Below are 14,775 nucleotides of genomic sequence, written 5' to 3'. Positions count from 1 at the left end.
CCGCGCCACCTGGCGCACACTTTCGCTAGGGAGATCCAAATGAAAAAAAGTTTATATTTTTGGATTTTCCATGGAAAATTACGACTGCTGGTGCATGGCCAAGAAGTTTGGGTAAGTTTTGAGTCCTCAGGAGGTCAAAAGCACCCAAAAAATGACCTCTCTGCCCCTATTTTGACACACAGGAAGCAGTCTTGGGAGATTGCAGTTTTAGAGGGGCAAATGACATCCAAATTGAAAAATTTCACTTGGGTTGGAAATTAGACAGGTAGGGCTTTCCAACAAGAACACTTGGGCTCAATTTGGACTTCAAGAAGTGCCTAAAATCCACCTCCAAAGTAGCGCGACACATACATCGTTTGGCGCAGCGCATAGAGATCCAAAGGCCAAAATCACTTCCGCTCTGCAAGAATTCGATTTGTTTCAGTGCGTTTGCTCCAAGTAAGTTTGTAAAAGCCTGTTCAATGATTTTTGGCTATGGTACTGTAGTTCAGAAGCGAAGACAATTGAAAGTGAATATTGGCCCGTGGGTGCGTTAAACGTAAATTGCAGGTGGGCCCGTTCAGTAACAATATATGTTTTCTCTTCATTAGAAGCGCATATTATTTAAAATGCCATGTTATTAAATTGATAGTTGTGATTCAAACGGTCAAAAGGAAGGAAAACAGTCACCCCAGAAGATCTACGCTACATTTTATTTTTTTTTATTGGTCAGCGGAGAAATTAAATGTAACGCTACTCTTGTTACTGATGGTTGGCTTTTCATTTCTGCTTGTAATGATTAAACAATACCTCAAATTTGGGTCGATCCACTTTCTCATAGCAAAGCTTATTTATTGTATTGAAAGTCATTTGTGAGGGGTTGGAATTTCTGGGAATAACGTGGAGAAAAACTCAGCACTTTCATTGTACAGTTTTAGCCTGGAAATTAATAGAATGATGCAACTCTGATTCAGGAGATCCCTGTGGCGTGAGTTTAGCAAATGTGTTTTCCTTTATATGTTTCATATGTATTCTGTTATGTTTACCATCCATTCATAATCATTTTTGGTTGAATGCTCTTAAGTAGAAGAGGTAGAATTCAGTTTATGCTCTGCCTTGTAAAGCATTCATATTTTTGTGTATCTTCTTCTGTCTGAAAAGGATTCATGCGTATGCCCTTTTTAGCTTTTCTCAATAGTCTCTCCACCCCATTTTATTTAAATCTAATTGCTAAACCTCCTACCTATCTGGCCTCACGAAATATCCTGTGCCTTTGATTTAATTTCCCAGCTCATGCGGTCCTTTGGTCCCACACAGCCCAGAAAATTCAGTCATTCAAAAAATAGCCTTTTTCCATATCTATTTGCTAGCCTAAAATCAGTATTTAGTTTCAGTCATCTCAGACCATATTGTTTATCCCTCACTAATTGTGACCCAGAGAGAGCCCTCTCCTGTCCTGGTAGGGCTAGCTACCAGACTGAGCGTGTTTTGTGGTTACCCTGAATTTTGCCTTCTTTCAGCCTAAGGCAGATTTAGGTGCTCACACTCTGCTTGGATTTGTTCCACATGTTTCCTTGCGGCCTATAAGTTCTTTTCCATTTTCTATTCTTGGAAATGAGATACTCTTTGTTTGACTTGGTAGCACCTACGAAGGCCAAAATGGCTGCAAAAATGGATTCTGGATTCCACCTGGTATCCATCACAATCACCCTTTCTCTAATGAATGTAGGAGATGTGAGATCATTTGAAAAGTGTTTCTTTCTCATTTATACAATCTTCTTCTAGAGATCATCATAGGTTAGGTTGTACGTATCCATGTCTGGACCAGATTCAAGAGGAACACTTTCCTCCTCTTCGCTCAGAGCTTTCTTTGCTATCAGAAGAGGGGGAGATTGAATAGTGATGTTCTAAATTCTCCAGTTCCACCTCCATGTCCTAGATTACTATTAGATCTTCACTTTCTTAAGAAAGTTCCTTATCCTGCAATTTCTTTCTCTCTTCTTGTAGTAGCCAACTTTGTTCCTCTTCCTCCACTTGCTTAAGTTTCGCTTCTTCTTCTTCTTTATTATATCTTTCTTCTTCTTCTTGACTTTTTGTTTCTCCTAATTCCTTCTATTCTTGTTCTTCCTTCTGATTCAATTATTCCTCATGCTTCCTTTTTTTTCTATTTCTTTCTACTACTATGGCCACCTTCAAGATGATTAGATCTTCTTTTCATTTGTTGTTCTGTTCTTCAACTAGATTGTGCACAACTTTCCGCTTCCCTTATTATTACCTTTGCTGTCAACAACCTTCATATTTTTGATCTCATACAATCCAATTTGCAAAGGAAGAGTGGGCCAAGGTGCTTTCATCTTCCTCTGTAACACTCCTGATAACTTTGTGGAAAGATGATAAGAAAATTCTTGCATGAATAGCTTGTCAGTGGCATACCTCGGTAGAAGATGTGGATACTTTTGACCACCAAACACTCGGAGGTAAATGCCATCCATCTGATGAGGTAAACCAATCTTCCAATTTCGACACTAATTCCATTGCCTCACGTGACATGCAACGTGGCTCTTGCTCAAAGATCATCTTGTGAAATGGAATGAGGAAGTGATTTGCAAGCTTCTCCATAACTCCTTTATGTTTGCAATCTAAAAGCATCTTGCAATAAATGTTTACAACAAGTTCCTTGGGTGTCCAACTCCAAATCATGCTAGGAAAGGAGTTTTAAGCACATATTGCATCCAACAAGTAAGGATACATGTAGAACCTTGCTTGCTTACCCTTGGGAGGGTTCTTGGCATAAGATACATGGGTGCTCGATTGTCAAGCCAATAATTCTGACCAGTTAAATGGTTTTCCTTCTTTCATAATATAATGTAACAAGAATGCCCAACCTTTGGGAAAGGTATCAATACTCTTTTGACCATAGATACGACAACATAGAACTATCAAGAACTAAAATTCCTTCCTGATAGATTTGGTATTGTAAGTGTTGCTGGGTGTCTGGCGGAATTTGGATGGATCTTTCACCCAACCTTTGATGACATCCTTCATACTCAAGTAGCTAGTGACAACATAAAAGTGAGAATCCATGTAGGATTCTGGCAACGCCAAATGATACTTATACTAAAAATCACGTGGCATGAAAGATGCAAGCCTTTTTCCACTAACAATGTTGAGAGTCATGGTATTTGTATTTATATGTGATAGAATCCAGTTGATAATGTCTATGCATGGAAAGGCTGGATACCTACATGCAATATTGTGTAATACTGACCTTTGGGCATTGATGTAAACCTATATGTCTTCAAGATCTGCTTTGAAACTACTTGTTGTGTAAACATATTTTAATGTGTGCCATGTAATGTCTAAGTCTTTCTCAATATATAGTTCAGTATATGAAAGCATTGGGATAGTGGTAGGAACACTCTCAACTATCTTATTGATGATGCTTTCTGTGATATATTTTGAGGCAGATCTCTTGGGTTCCATGATGATAAAAACTGATGGAGAGAGATAACCTCAAAAAGTTATAGTACCTCTATGACAAAATGCACTCATGGAAAACACAAATTAGCTCAAGCAAATCAGTCTATTCATCAAGATAAAGGTATCAACTCACACACTAAGAGGAAGTATTACACAATTCCTGAGCTGAAGGTGGGACACTGATGTCATGAACTGCGCATTACAGAATCTCAATAGCCAAGGAGGAAACTAGAGGCTTGAGATTGCACAATGCGTAGCCTCAACTGGGCAGAGTGAGGGAAATAACTGCACATTGTGTAGTCCTAGTGGCCAGGGGTGAGGTTTGAGGCTTGTGACTGCATAATGCACAGTTTCGCAAATGGGTGACTACACATTGTTTAGTCTTAGAGGCCAATCTTGGGGCTTGCCTCTTGAAGATGCGAAATGCGCAGTTGGGGAGGGAAAATGCTAGCTAAAATTCTGCAGATTTTCCTGGGAAAGAGATGGAAAATTGATGTATCTAAATGATAGCGCAAGAAAGAGTGAATATATAACTAAGGGTAAGATAGATCAGTAATAATAAAGTGTAGAAAATCAACATGAAAAGGGGAAAAAAACATGCACAGGAAGATGTCGTAGCGACGACCTCTAGTGGGAAAAACAAGAAGCTGATGCGATACTTGTAAAAAGTGAATGAAAAACTAAACCAACACTTGCATAAGTTAATAAAAACTAAAGAGACAACATACATGGAAAGAAACAAGTAAAACAACACTCGCAAAAGTGAAAAAAAAGTGACAAAAAAAGTGATAAAAGACGTCAAAAGAAAAACTCACTTGGAAAAGTACCACAAACTCCACCGAAGGCTCCTTGATCTCACTAGGAAGGCTAGAGATCAAAAATAAAATGTGGAAATGATCTATAGTGGCATATATTATATATATCTATGCTAAGATAGAGTTTATGACACGCATGCCTAAAATCAAGGAAAAAACGACGACAAAAATTCTCAAATATCAACTTATGCCACTCTCTGAGAAACTAATTGTCCACTCCCTATTTTATAGGATTGATTTTTTTCTTTTTTCTTTTTTCTTTTCTGAGAAACTGGCCATTTACAGTGTTAATAAGTATTGCACAATTCTCAACCATAAGGGACTGGGCAATTCCTTGCCTCAGTGAATTGCGTTGTTTTTGAGCTCAAGGCTGGCCTACCTTCTGAGATTGTGCAGTTTATGAGCTCAAGTCTGGCCTCCCTCCTAAGATTTCACAGTTCTAAAAGGGAAGATCGACAATGCTACAAGGTCAAGGCATGAGATGACTTGTGTTTTAAAAGGTTTAGATCGGGGTCAAAACAAGACATTGCACACACTTCATGGAAGGATAAGTATTTACATAGGCATGAATACTTGACGATAGTGAACGATGAGCTCCTGTGGATGGACAGAGGGTAAAAAATAAAAGCATGGGAAATTTTTTGGAGGGGGGTTGTAGTAGCTACAACACTTGGCGACACACTAGTAGAAATCCAACTCTCTGTATGGATCTTACCATATGTAAACCAAGTCTAATTCTTCAGGAAATATTGTTCATTTCATTGATCGCCATAGATTCTTTACTTATCTTAATTCAAGGATATAGTCCCTACCATTCTCTTCATCAGCGATACACTAATAAAGACAAGTAAACTCAACTATTTCGATTAGGGATGAGGAGTATATAGATACACAAGTGAAAAAGGATTGTCAGAGTCTTGGTTTTCATCTTTGGTGTTCCACTGCTGCCAGTAGGCTTGGAAAGTACCCTGACAAAGTGACTTCAAGAAAAAGAACATTGTTATGTTGCCATCGAGCCTGGACAATACCCTGATGAATTTGCTTGCTTCATCTCCCTGTATAGGAAGCCTTTCTCTTCTTTCTCCCTTTATTTAGTTTTTGTATTTCTTTATAGAACTGTGCATCATAACTTATTTATTTCATGGAGCAGAAGAGGGATCCTAACTTATTGAGAGTAGAAGATGTTGGCCATTCACAGAAGGATATTTATACACCTATGAAATACAATTCACTTGTTAAAATTTCCTCCCCTCCTTACTCTACTCAACTTAGTTAACAAGGAAAAACCAGCTAATCATTGAAAAACCGATTAGAGTAAGTGGCACTGGTTATAGATTTAATAATCATAATTTCACTAAGGTTCTCTATGAGAAAGAATGAATTTTCCATCAGGGTATTATCGACTAAAAGACGCAAGGCCCACGCAAAGAGAGGGAATGAAAAAATAACCAAGCATTGACAGTAGAACAATTTCCCCTTGAAACTAAGCACAATCTCATGTGGAATTTATTTTTAACGTAAAGGAAAGAAAATGGGAGGGCGGAAAGAAACTCAAAACAAAAAAAGGAACAAGAAAAAATACCCCTACTCCTAAAATAACCAAGAATAGGTCATTCTTATGTAAAATGAAACTTCTAGTGTAACCATCAAAGCATAGACTGACATATATAGGCGAGAGAATCAAGAGAAAGAGAGATTTTTAAGGAATAACACGAAATACTGCAACATACGAAGACTGAAAATGCAAGAAAAAAATTAAACAAGAAAGCACATGCAAAACATTATGCTAATGCATTGTGGTGTTCGTTCACATCGCGACAAGCTATCATGTGAAAGTTTTCTTTCAAACTTTCAATCTTGACAAACATAAAGAAAGTAAGAAAACTTGCATTTTGCAAACGATCTTGCTAGGTATGACTCCTCCAATGATTTAGCGATCAGATCATGCAAAATAGATGGAGGATGTGAAACTCATGAAATAGATTTATTTTCAACTTGCGCAGTCGACGGATGAGGATTCTTGAAAGAGAAAGTACTATCCTGATCATAATTGGAACTAACATCAAGAATGCGAGAACCTGACATAACCATCAGTGTATGCTGAAGTGCCTCGAGAGCATTGTGGTAGTTCCAAGATGATAGAAGGTAGATCGTCGGAAATTAGTGGCTTAGAAAAATCGATAGGAAAAAATACAGACTTGTTATTAGATGAGTCAATGAATAAATTGCAACATCCATGATCAGAAATTCCATTGTCAGGAAGAAAGGCATCCTCATGATCTAATGAATCATAGAGAGGGGGATGTGGAAAAAAAAGAAATTTCACTCTTTGTTTCTTTAAAATGATCAGATGATGGATGGGAGAGATCAGAAAGAGAATATTTTTCCTCTCCCCATTCAAATGTAAAGCTAATATTCCATGAGCCCTAAGTGTGATTAAAATTATCATAGTCAGAAATTGATTCTTCGAAAGATACAACATGCATGACAAAATCGTGGAAGATGTCAAGATAATGAGGGAGAGGTGAGAAAGGAGAAACATAAATTTTCATTGCAGATTCTTGTCCAGAAGCAGAGTCCCACAAATAGTTATTATAAATGATATTTCAAGTTTGCTAGTCGATACTAAATCCATCCTAAAATTGATCCTCATGAACATCGGAAGAAACAATTGAAACATGTCGATATAACAACTTAGAATTAGGAGGACCAAAGGAACCAATAGAAGGAGGTTGAGGAGAAAGAACAACACTAGTAAAATCAAATTCATACTCAAATTTCTCCAACCTTTGACTGTGGTGTGGGAGAATATGGTAGTAGATTAATTGATGAACTCTCAAGTTATCCAACCTCAACATGCATAAATGGCGCTGTCTGATGAGGAGAAGATGAGGAGTCACTTGGAACAACATCTTCCTTCATCACATATTTAAGAGATCCATAACCATCGTATGTTGGGAGACTTTCAAAGGATTCGTATTCTGTTGGAGTCATCAAAATATTAAAAATAAATTCAAACTTATCTTTCATGAAATTCCAATTAATATCATCCTCAGAAAATTCATAACAGAAATGAATGAAACGATTATTAAATCCTCAAGAGATTCATCATATGATTTTCTAAGATGCATGATTTTCTTATAAACAAATTTATAATAATACCTATCAAAGGCATGGTAGAGATCCTTGACAACATGTTCAAAAGAGTGAATAGAAGTGACCGACAATGTGTAACACCATTCTATTAATGTGCACTTTGAACATAAGGGCAAACAACCTGCAAGCAATATCGTCACAATGAGTTTCGTGATGAGTGCAGAATTCAAGAAAGAAAGTTGTGTGCTCGAGAATGGTTGTTCCACCCTCACCATCAAACTTCAAATAAGACATGTCATTGATTATCCCTGTAGGCACTTTCATATTTACAGTTCTGGAAAAACATGTTGGGGTTAAGATATGGGAAGAAGCCATTTAAATATAAGGAAAGTTCAAACAGACTTCACGGGCTCAACTTGTCAGCTAGCCCTCCTTCTAGCACCAGAAATGTTCATGGTGCTGGACCTGCCAACATTCAAGGGGTCCCCTTGATATAAAGTCCCAATTACACCTCACACTATTTGGAGTAGGAGCCCCATCCAAAATACGATCCGATTACCGAAATAGTGGGTTTTGGTGGTATGCCTTGGCTTAGATAACACATAGGATGATGTATTCATGACTTTGGTGAAATAAGTGTATATCTATGTGAAGATTCAATTGCAATGCATGAAAGGTTCTATTATAACAAAGGGAAAGTGAGTGAGCTCATTAGAAGCCTATAATAGTATGCAACTTGAAAGGAACACACGAGCATAAAAGGAATCATAAGTTAGCCTACAAAATAGTTCACAAGATAACCATGATTGAAATATACAACAACATGCATTCAACAAGATTTATACTAATGCAAAAAAAATAGTTCATAAGTGTTAACGTAAATGAAATAATATATATTGAAAACATAACAAGAATAGTCCTACTATATTCACAGCATATGCATGAAAACGTGTTGACTCTGAGTTTTTATTAAAGTGAAAGTCCCAAACATACATATAAAATTTGCAAACCACTAGTCCTAATAGTGGAACATGAAGCCAACATTTGCTCCTCTAAAGAAAGATCCCCCCTCTATGCCAAGGAGAAGCTAAGGCTCTAAACAAAACTCCCAAGATTCTGATCCTAAGCCAAAATCCCGATCAAAAGCCCCTTACATGATTTATGAGGGTATATTTATAACAAATGAGATGACTGATCATCTCCCCTTTGTGACTCTTAAGCTTCCCTCATGAATCTTTGACTTCCTTCAACCATGACCTTTGGAATTCATTAAAAAAAAGACATTTCACATTCCACAATTGACACTTGGGATTTCACTTATAATTAATTACAAAATAATATTATAATATGCTCATACCCGTATAAGAAAAAATTGCGTAGAGTCAAATAGACAACCTAATAAGACAAAACAAGTCAATCTTGAGTTTGAGAAAACTCCAGCTCAACAAATTCACCTTGTAGTTTCTTAGTAATATAGTGGTATCAAGATTTGTACTGTACGATGACTTCCCCAAACTATGCGATGGGATCAGGCTAGAAGTGGACTCTAGCCTTTATTGCCTATGGGTAGACTACATTGGAACCGGTTTGAGTTTCCTTCTTCAACAGGAGAAACATGGTATTGATCTTGACAGGGCCACCAATGTACTTTTGAATATTATGCTTGTTGACCTCTATAACTTCCTTAGTGGTGATCTAACTGAGATAGTCCAAGTATTCTTCAAATTCCTTCCTAATTTGATTCCTTCCTTTGGCTTCAGTGAGTGAGCCAACTGAAGGGATCTTATGTGACTTCACCATGAAATCCACACTATTGTACAACCATGTGTACGAGGCCTAAATGTTGACGATGAATGAGACAAGATTCTTGTCAGTCTGGATAAGCATCTGAACCCCTACTTTCTCCAACTCAACCTGTTGCCTTATCTTCTTCACTAACTCGAGAGGTGCACCTTTTTACTACATTGACCACTCATGCACAATATCAGTTGTTGTATGAACAACCTTGAGAGATTTAGCATTGTCTTTGCACTTTTGCTGCATGTCGTGCAAGCGAACAACTTCTTTATGCATGGTGACCGACTCCTCATGGAGGATTTACATTGTATCTCCCAATGTCGATACTTCACCAAGTATGGATTCCTTAAGTTCTTCTAGATACACCGACGCAGGAGTTTCTTTCTAGACCTCTGCTTGGAGCTATTCCACTTTTTGCCTTGTAGCCTGTAAGTTCTTTTCCATTTGTTTGTTCTCGGCCATGAAATACTCCATGTTTTACTTGGTAGCACTTTTGAAGGCCATGTTGTCTACAACAATGGCTTCTGGATACCACCTAACATCCATCACAATCACCCTTTCTCTAATGAACACAAGAGATGTGAGATCATCTGGAAAGTGTTTCTTTCTCGCTTGTACAATCTTCTTCTAGAGCTCATCATAGGCTAGATTATACATATCCATGAATGGACCATCATAACCAGGAAAATTTTCCTCTTCTCTGCTCAGAGCTTGCTCTTCCGTCGGAGGTGGGGGAGATTGAATAGTGATTTGTTGCGTGCTCGACATAAGATCACCATCTTGGTTTTGCTTCTCTGGTTCCACCTCCATGTCTTCGATTACTATTAGATATTTAATTTCTTGAGAAAGTTCCTTATCCTAAAATTTCTTGTTGTCTTCTTCCAGTAGCCGACTCTGTTCATCTTCCTTGGCTTTCTTCAATGCTGATTCTTATTCTTCTTCTTTCTTCTGTCTTTCTTCTTCTTCTTGCCTTTGTGTTTCTTCTCATTCCTTCTGTTCTTGTTCTTCCTTTTGCTTCATCTATTTTTTCTTTCTTTTTGTTGCTATGGCCACTTTCAAGATGATCTGCTTTCCATTTGCAGTTCTGTTCTTCCGCTGAACTGCACACAACTTTCCACTTTGCCTTTTCTCGCATTGGATTGTGCCTCACTGATGGTTCTACTTCTAAAGTTTTTTCCGGTTGAGGAATAACCTGTGATGAACCTGCAAATCTTATTGGTTGGCGGGTCTTAGATGCATTGTAACAATTCTTTATCCTTTCCTCCTTGAGCCTGAAATATGTCCCACTCAGCCAATTGAAATGTATCTTTGAACAATGTTCTTTGCAAACATTCCCGGGATCATATGGATTGTAATCTATTCAACCGAATGAAAATTTATCTATCTCTTTACCTTTGGTGTCAGCAACCTTTAAATTTTCGATCTCGTACAATTCAATTTGCAAAGAAAGAGTGGGACAAGGTGCTTTCTTCTTCCTCTACAATAGTCCTAATAGCCCCGTGGAAAGATGATAAGCAACTTCTTGCATGACCAACTTGTTGGTGGCCTATCTCTATAGCAGATGTGGATACTTGTGACCACCAAACACTTTGAGGTAAGTGCCTTCGGTGAGGCAAACTAATATGGCAATTCCGACACTGCTTCCATCGCCTCACGTGACATGAAAGGTGGCTCTTCCTCAAATATAATCTTGTACAATGGAATGAGGAAGTGATCTGTCAACTTCTCCATAACTCCTTTGTGGTTGCAATCCACATTATAGGAAATTTAAGCCTAAAAGTGGCCTCCTAAGGAACAACAATAAAATAATAGTTAAATAATGAAACTAGAGTTATGAATTTTGGAGGGAAAGGAAGAAAACTACTTATTTTAACTGTATTTTTGGCATATATTCTTATATGTTTACTCAAATTTCAAGTGTAGACACTCGTTGGATGAAAAATTAAATTCCACATCCAACGAATACCCATTATGCATACTTTTGAGAAATTCCAAATTGATAAAAATTGTAGATACATTGGAAAAGCATGTTCATCATGCTTTTTAATTTATATACAATTTTTATTAATGTGGGTCTTCTCAAAATTATGCATAATGGGTACTCGTTGGATGTCAAATTAATTCTGCATCCAACTAGTGTCTACACTTGAAATTTGAGTAAACCTATAAGGTGATAAGCCAAAAATACAATTTAAAAAAGTAGTTTTTCTCCTTTTCCCTCGAAAATATTTACATGTACCTCTTTTTAAATTTAAAGGATTTTGATTGGTTTGTATATTATGACATGAAAATTATATGAAAATTTCATGGGCACTTTTAGGCTAAAATTCCGTCTAATGAAAGCATCTTGCAATAAATGTGTATAGCAGGTTCCTTGGGTGTCCAAGTCCCAATCATGCAAGGAAATGAGTTCTGAGCACATATTGCATCTGACAAGTAAGCAAACATGTAGAACCTTGCTTGCTTGCCCTTGGGAGGGTTCTTGGCATAAGCTACATGGGTCCTGAATTGTTGAGCCAACAAGTCTGACCAGTTAAATGGTTTTCCTTCTTTCAGAATATGGTGCAACAAGAATGCCCAACCTTAAGGAAAGGTCTCAATACTCTTCTGACCATAGATCCAACAACATAGAACTATTGAGTATTGAAATGCCTTCTTGAGAGATTTGTTCTTGTAAGTGTTGCTGGGTGTCTGGTGAAATTTGGATGGTTCTTTCACCCAACCTTTGATGACATCCTTCGTGCTCAAGTAGCTAGTGACTACATAGAAGTGGGAATCCATGTAGGATTCTGACAACGAAAAATGATACATATACTAAAAATCACGTGCCATGAAAGAGGCAAGCCTTTTTCCACTGACACTATTGAGAGTCATGACCTTTGTATATGTATGTGACATAATCTAGTTGACAATGTCTGCGCATGGAAAGGATGGATACATACATGCAATCTTGTGTAATCACAACCCTTGGAAATTGATGTAAACTTGCTTGTCTTCAAGATCTATTTTGAAACTGCTGGTTGCGTAAACATATTTCATTGTGTTCCATGTAATGTCTAAATTTCTCAATGAATAGTTGAGTATCTGAACACACTGGCATAGTGGCAGGAACAATCTCAACTGTCTCACTAATGCTTCTTTCCATGGTATCTTTTTAGGCGTATCTCTTGGGTTCCATAATGATAACAACTGATGGGGATAGATAACCTAAAAAAGATGCAGTATCTGTATGACAAAATGTAATCATGGAAAACATGAATTAGCTCAAGCAAATTAGTCTATTCACCAAGATCAAGGAAAAACTCACACACTGAGAGGAAGGATTATGAAATTTCTGATCTGAAGGTGGGAGATTGGCCTCATGAATTGCACATTGCGCAGTCTTAACAATCAAGGAGGTAGCTAGAGGCTTGATACTGCATAATGCACATTCTTCGCTAGGCAAAGTGAGGGAAAGAAATGCACATTGCGCAATCTCAATGGCTAGGGCTGAGGTTGGGGCTTGTGAATATGCAATGCACAGTTGGAAAGCTAGTGACTGCAAATTGTGTAGTCTCAAAGGCCAAGCTCGAGGCTTGCCTCTTGAAGATGTGAAATGCACAGTTGGGGAGGGAAACTACCAGCGAAAATTACGCAAATCTGCTAGGGAAAGAGATGGAAAAGTGATAGATCTAAGTGATAGTGCAAGAAAGAGTGAATATTTGAATAAGGGTAATATAGATCAGTAAGAATCAAGTGTAGAAAATCAACATGCAAAAGGAAAAACAAACATGCATAGGAAGACGCTGTAGTGGCGACATTTGGTGGGAAAAAAAATAAGCTTATGTGACACTTGTAAAAAGTGAACGACGAACTAAACCAACACTGCACAAGATAATAATAACTAAAATGCCAACATACATGGAAAGAAATAGAAAAACAACATTCACAAAAGCGAAATGATAAAAAGTGAGAGAAAAAGTGACAAAAGCAAAACTCACCTGGAAAAGCGCCGCAAATTCCACCAAAGGTTCCTTAATCTCACTATGAGGGATATAACTCCAAGATATAGTTTGAAAATGAGCTCTAGGGGCATCTATTATATAGATATAGGTTAGGCTAGGGTTTATGACGCACATGCCTAAAATCAAGGAAAAAGTGACACTTGGCGGAAAATAAAAAATAACAACTTGTTACTGATCTAGGTGGATGTTGGTGACCACCCACCTATCCCATTTGGACCCCCACAACTGTCTCTTTCATTTTTTCAGTTTCCTAAATTGTAGCACAGTTTACTATTTTTTGCAGTTTTTTGGGTCCTGAACTTCTGGAGCCGTTTTGAGGCCCTAAACGACGTTTTTTTGGGAAATCTGGGGGTAACATGGGTCCATGGACTGATGTTGCCCTTCCCAAAGTTGTAGTGCTCTGATAGATCTTTATAACAAGCTATTGTACACATCAAATGGAGATCGGGTGCCAAAGTTACGACCCTGGGAAGTTGATGTACCAAATTACCCAAAATGGGTCCCACAATTTGGTGTTTCATATTCTAGGGTTAGGTTTTGGGATGTGAAGGGTTTTCCATTATTTCTCAACAATAAAAAGGCCTTAGAGCCTCATTGTAACACAATTCAGAGGCATGTAGCCGCCACATCTCTTCTCAGAGATAAGCTACCATCGCCCTAGCTGGTTTATTTCCAATTCTGTTTGTAAGCATATTTCAGTATTTTACATTAGTGAAATGAAGTATTGTTCCCACTACATCTCTATGTTTATGGTTATCTCTGTAATTTGTTGCGTTCTTGTTTAAATCTGGATTAGTTTTTTGGATCAGTGCCACTCTTTGGGAAATTAATTGTCCACTCCCTATTTTCTAGGGATCACTTTTTTGTTTTTTGATTTTTGATTTTCCGAGAAACTGGCCATTCACACTTCTAAGAAGGATTGTGCATTTCCCAACCACAAGGGACTGGGAAATTGCTTGCCTAAGTGAATTTCATAGTTTCTGAGGCTAGGAGGAGATATTGTGTAGTTTCCGAGCTCAAGGCTGGCCTTCCTCTCAAGATTGTGCAATTTCTAAGCTCAAGGCTAGCCTACTTTCCAATATTGCACAGTTTCAAAGCTCAAGGATGGGTTGCCTCCTAATATTGCGTAGTTCCAAAAGGGAAGACCTGCAACGCTGCAAGGTGTAGAGCATTGGGAAGGTATGTTTTAATAAATAATTTAGTGATGTTTTAAGCAATAGTTGTAATCTTTTCTTTATTATAAAGTAGGGAAAATGCAACGAGAACGAGTCTAAAATGATCCAATCACTAACAGTTGTCTTCTCTACGCAGGAAAAGGTAAAAGCAGGAAGGCGCAATGCAAAACGAGGATTTGATGAGAAGATAACGGCTGTCCCTCCAATTCTAAATAAGGTTCAGACCAGGTCGAGTAAATCAAGGAAGATCAGTCCGGAATGAGATGAAGGACTGCCAGTTCGGAAATACAGGCCGAGTAAAGGAAAGCGTTAATCGCTACGATCAATCGTTTTGTCGACCGGTGAACTCCGCCGTTAATTGTATAAAAGGAGGGTAGCATTGGAAACTGGGGGATTACTTTTGGTATCTTTAACTTTCTGTCATGAATT

Source organism: Pinus tabuliformis, chromosome 1_2, assembly GCF_031772625.1.
Source record: "Pinus tabuliformis cultivar Carrire ecotype Pingquan chromosome 1_2, CPIR1, whole genome shotgun sequence".
NCBI lineage: Eukaryota > Viridiplantae > Streptophyta > Pinopsida > Pinales > Pinaceae > Pinus > Pinus tabuliformis.
Note: the sequence above shows the minus strand (reverse complement) of the source record.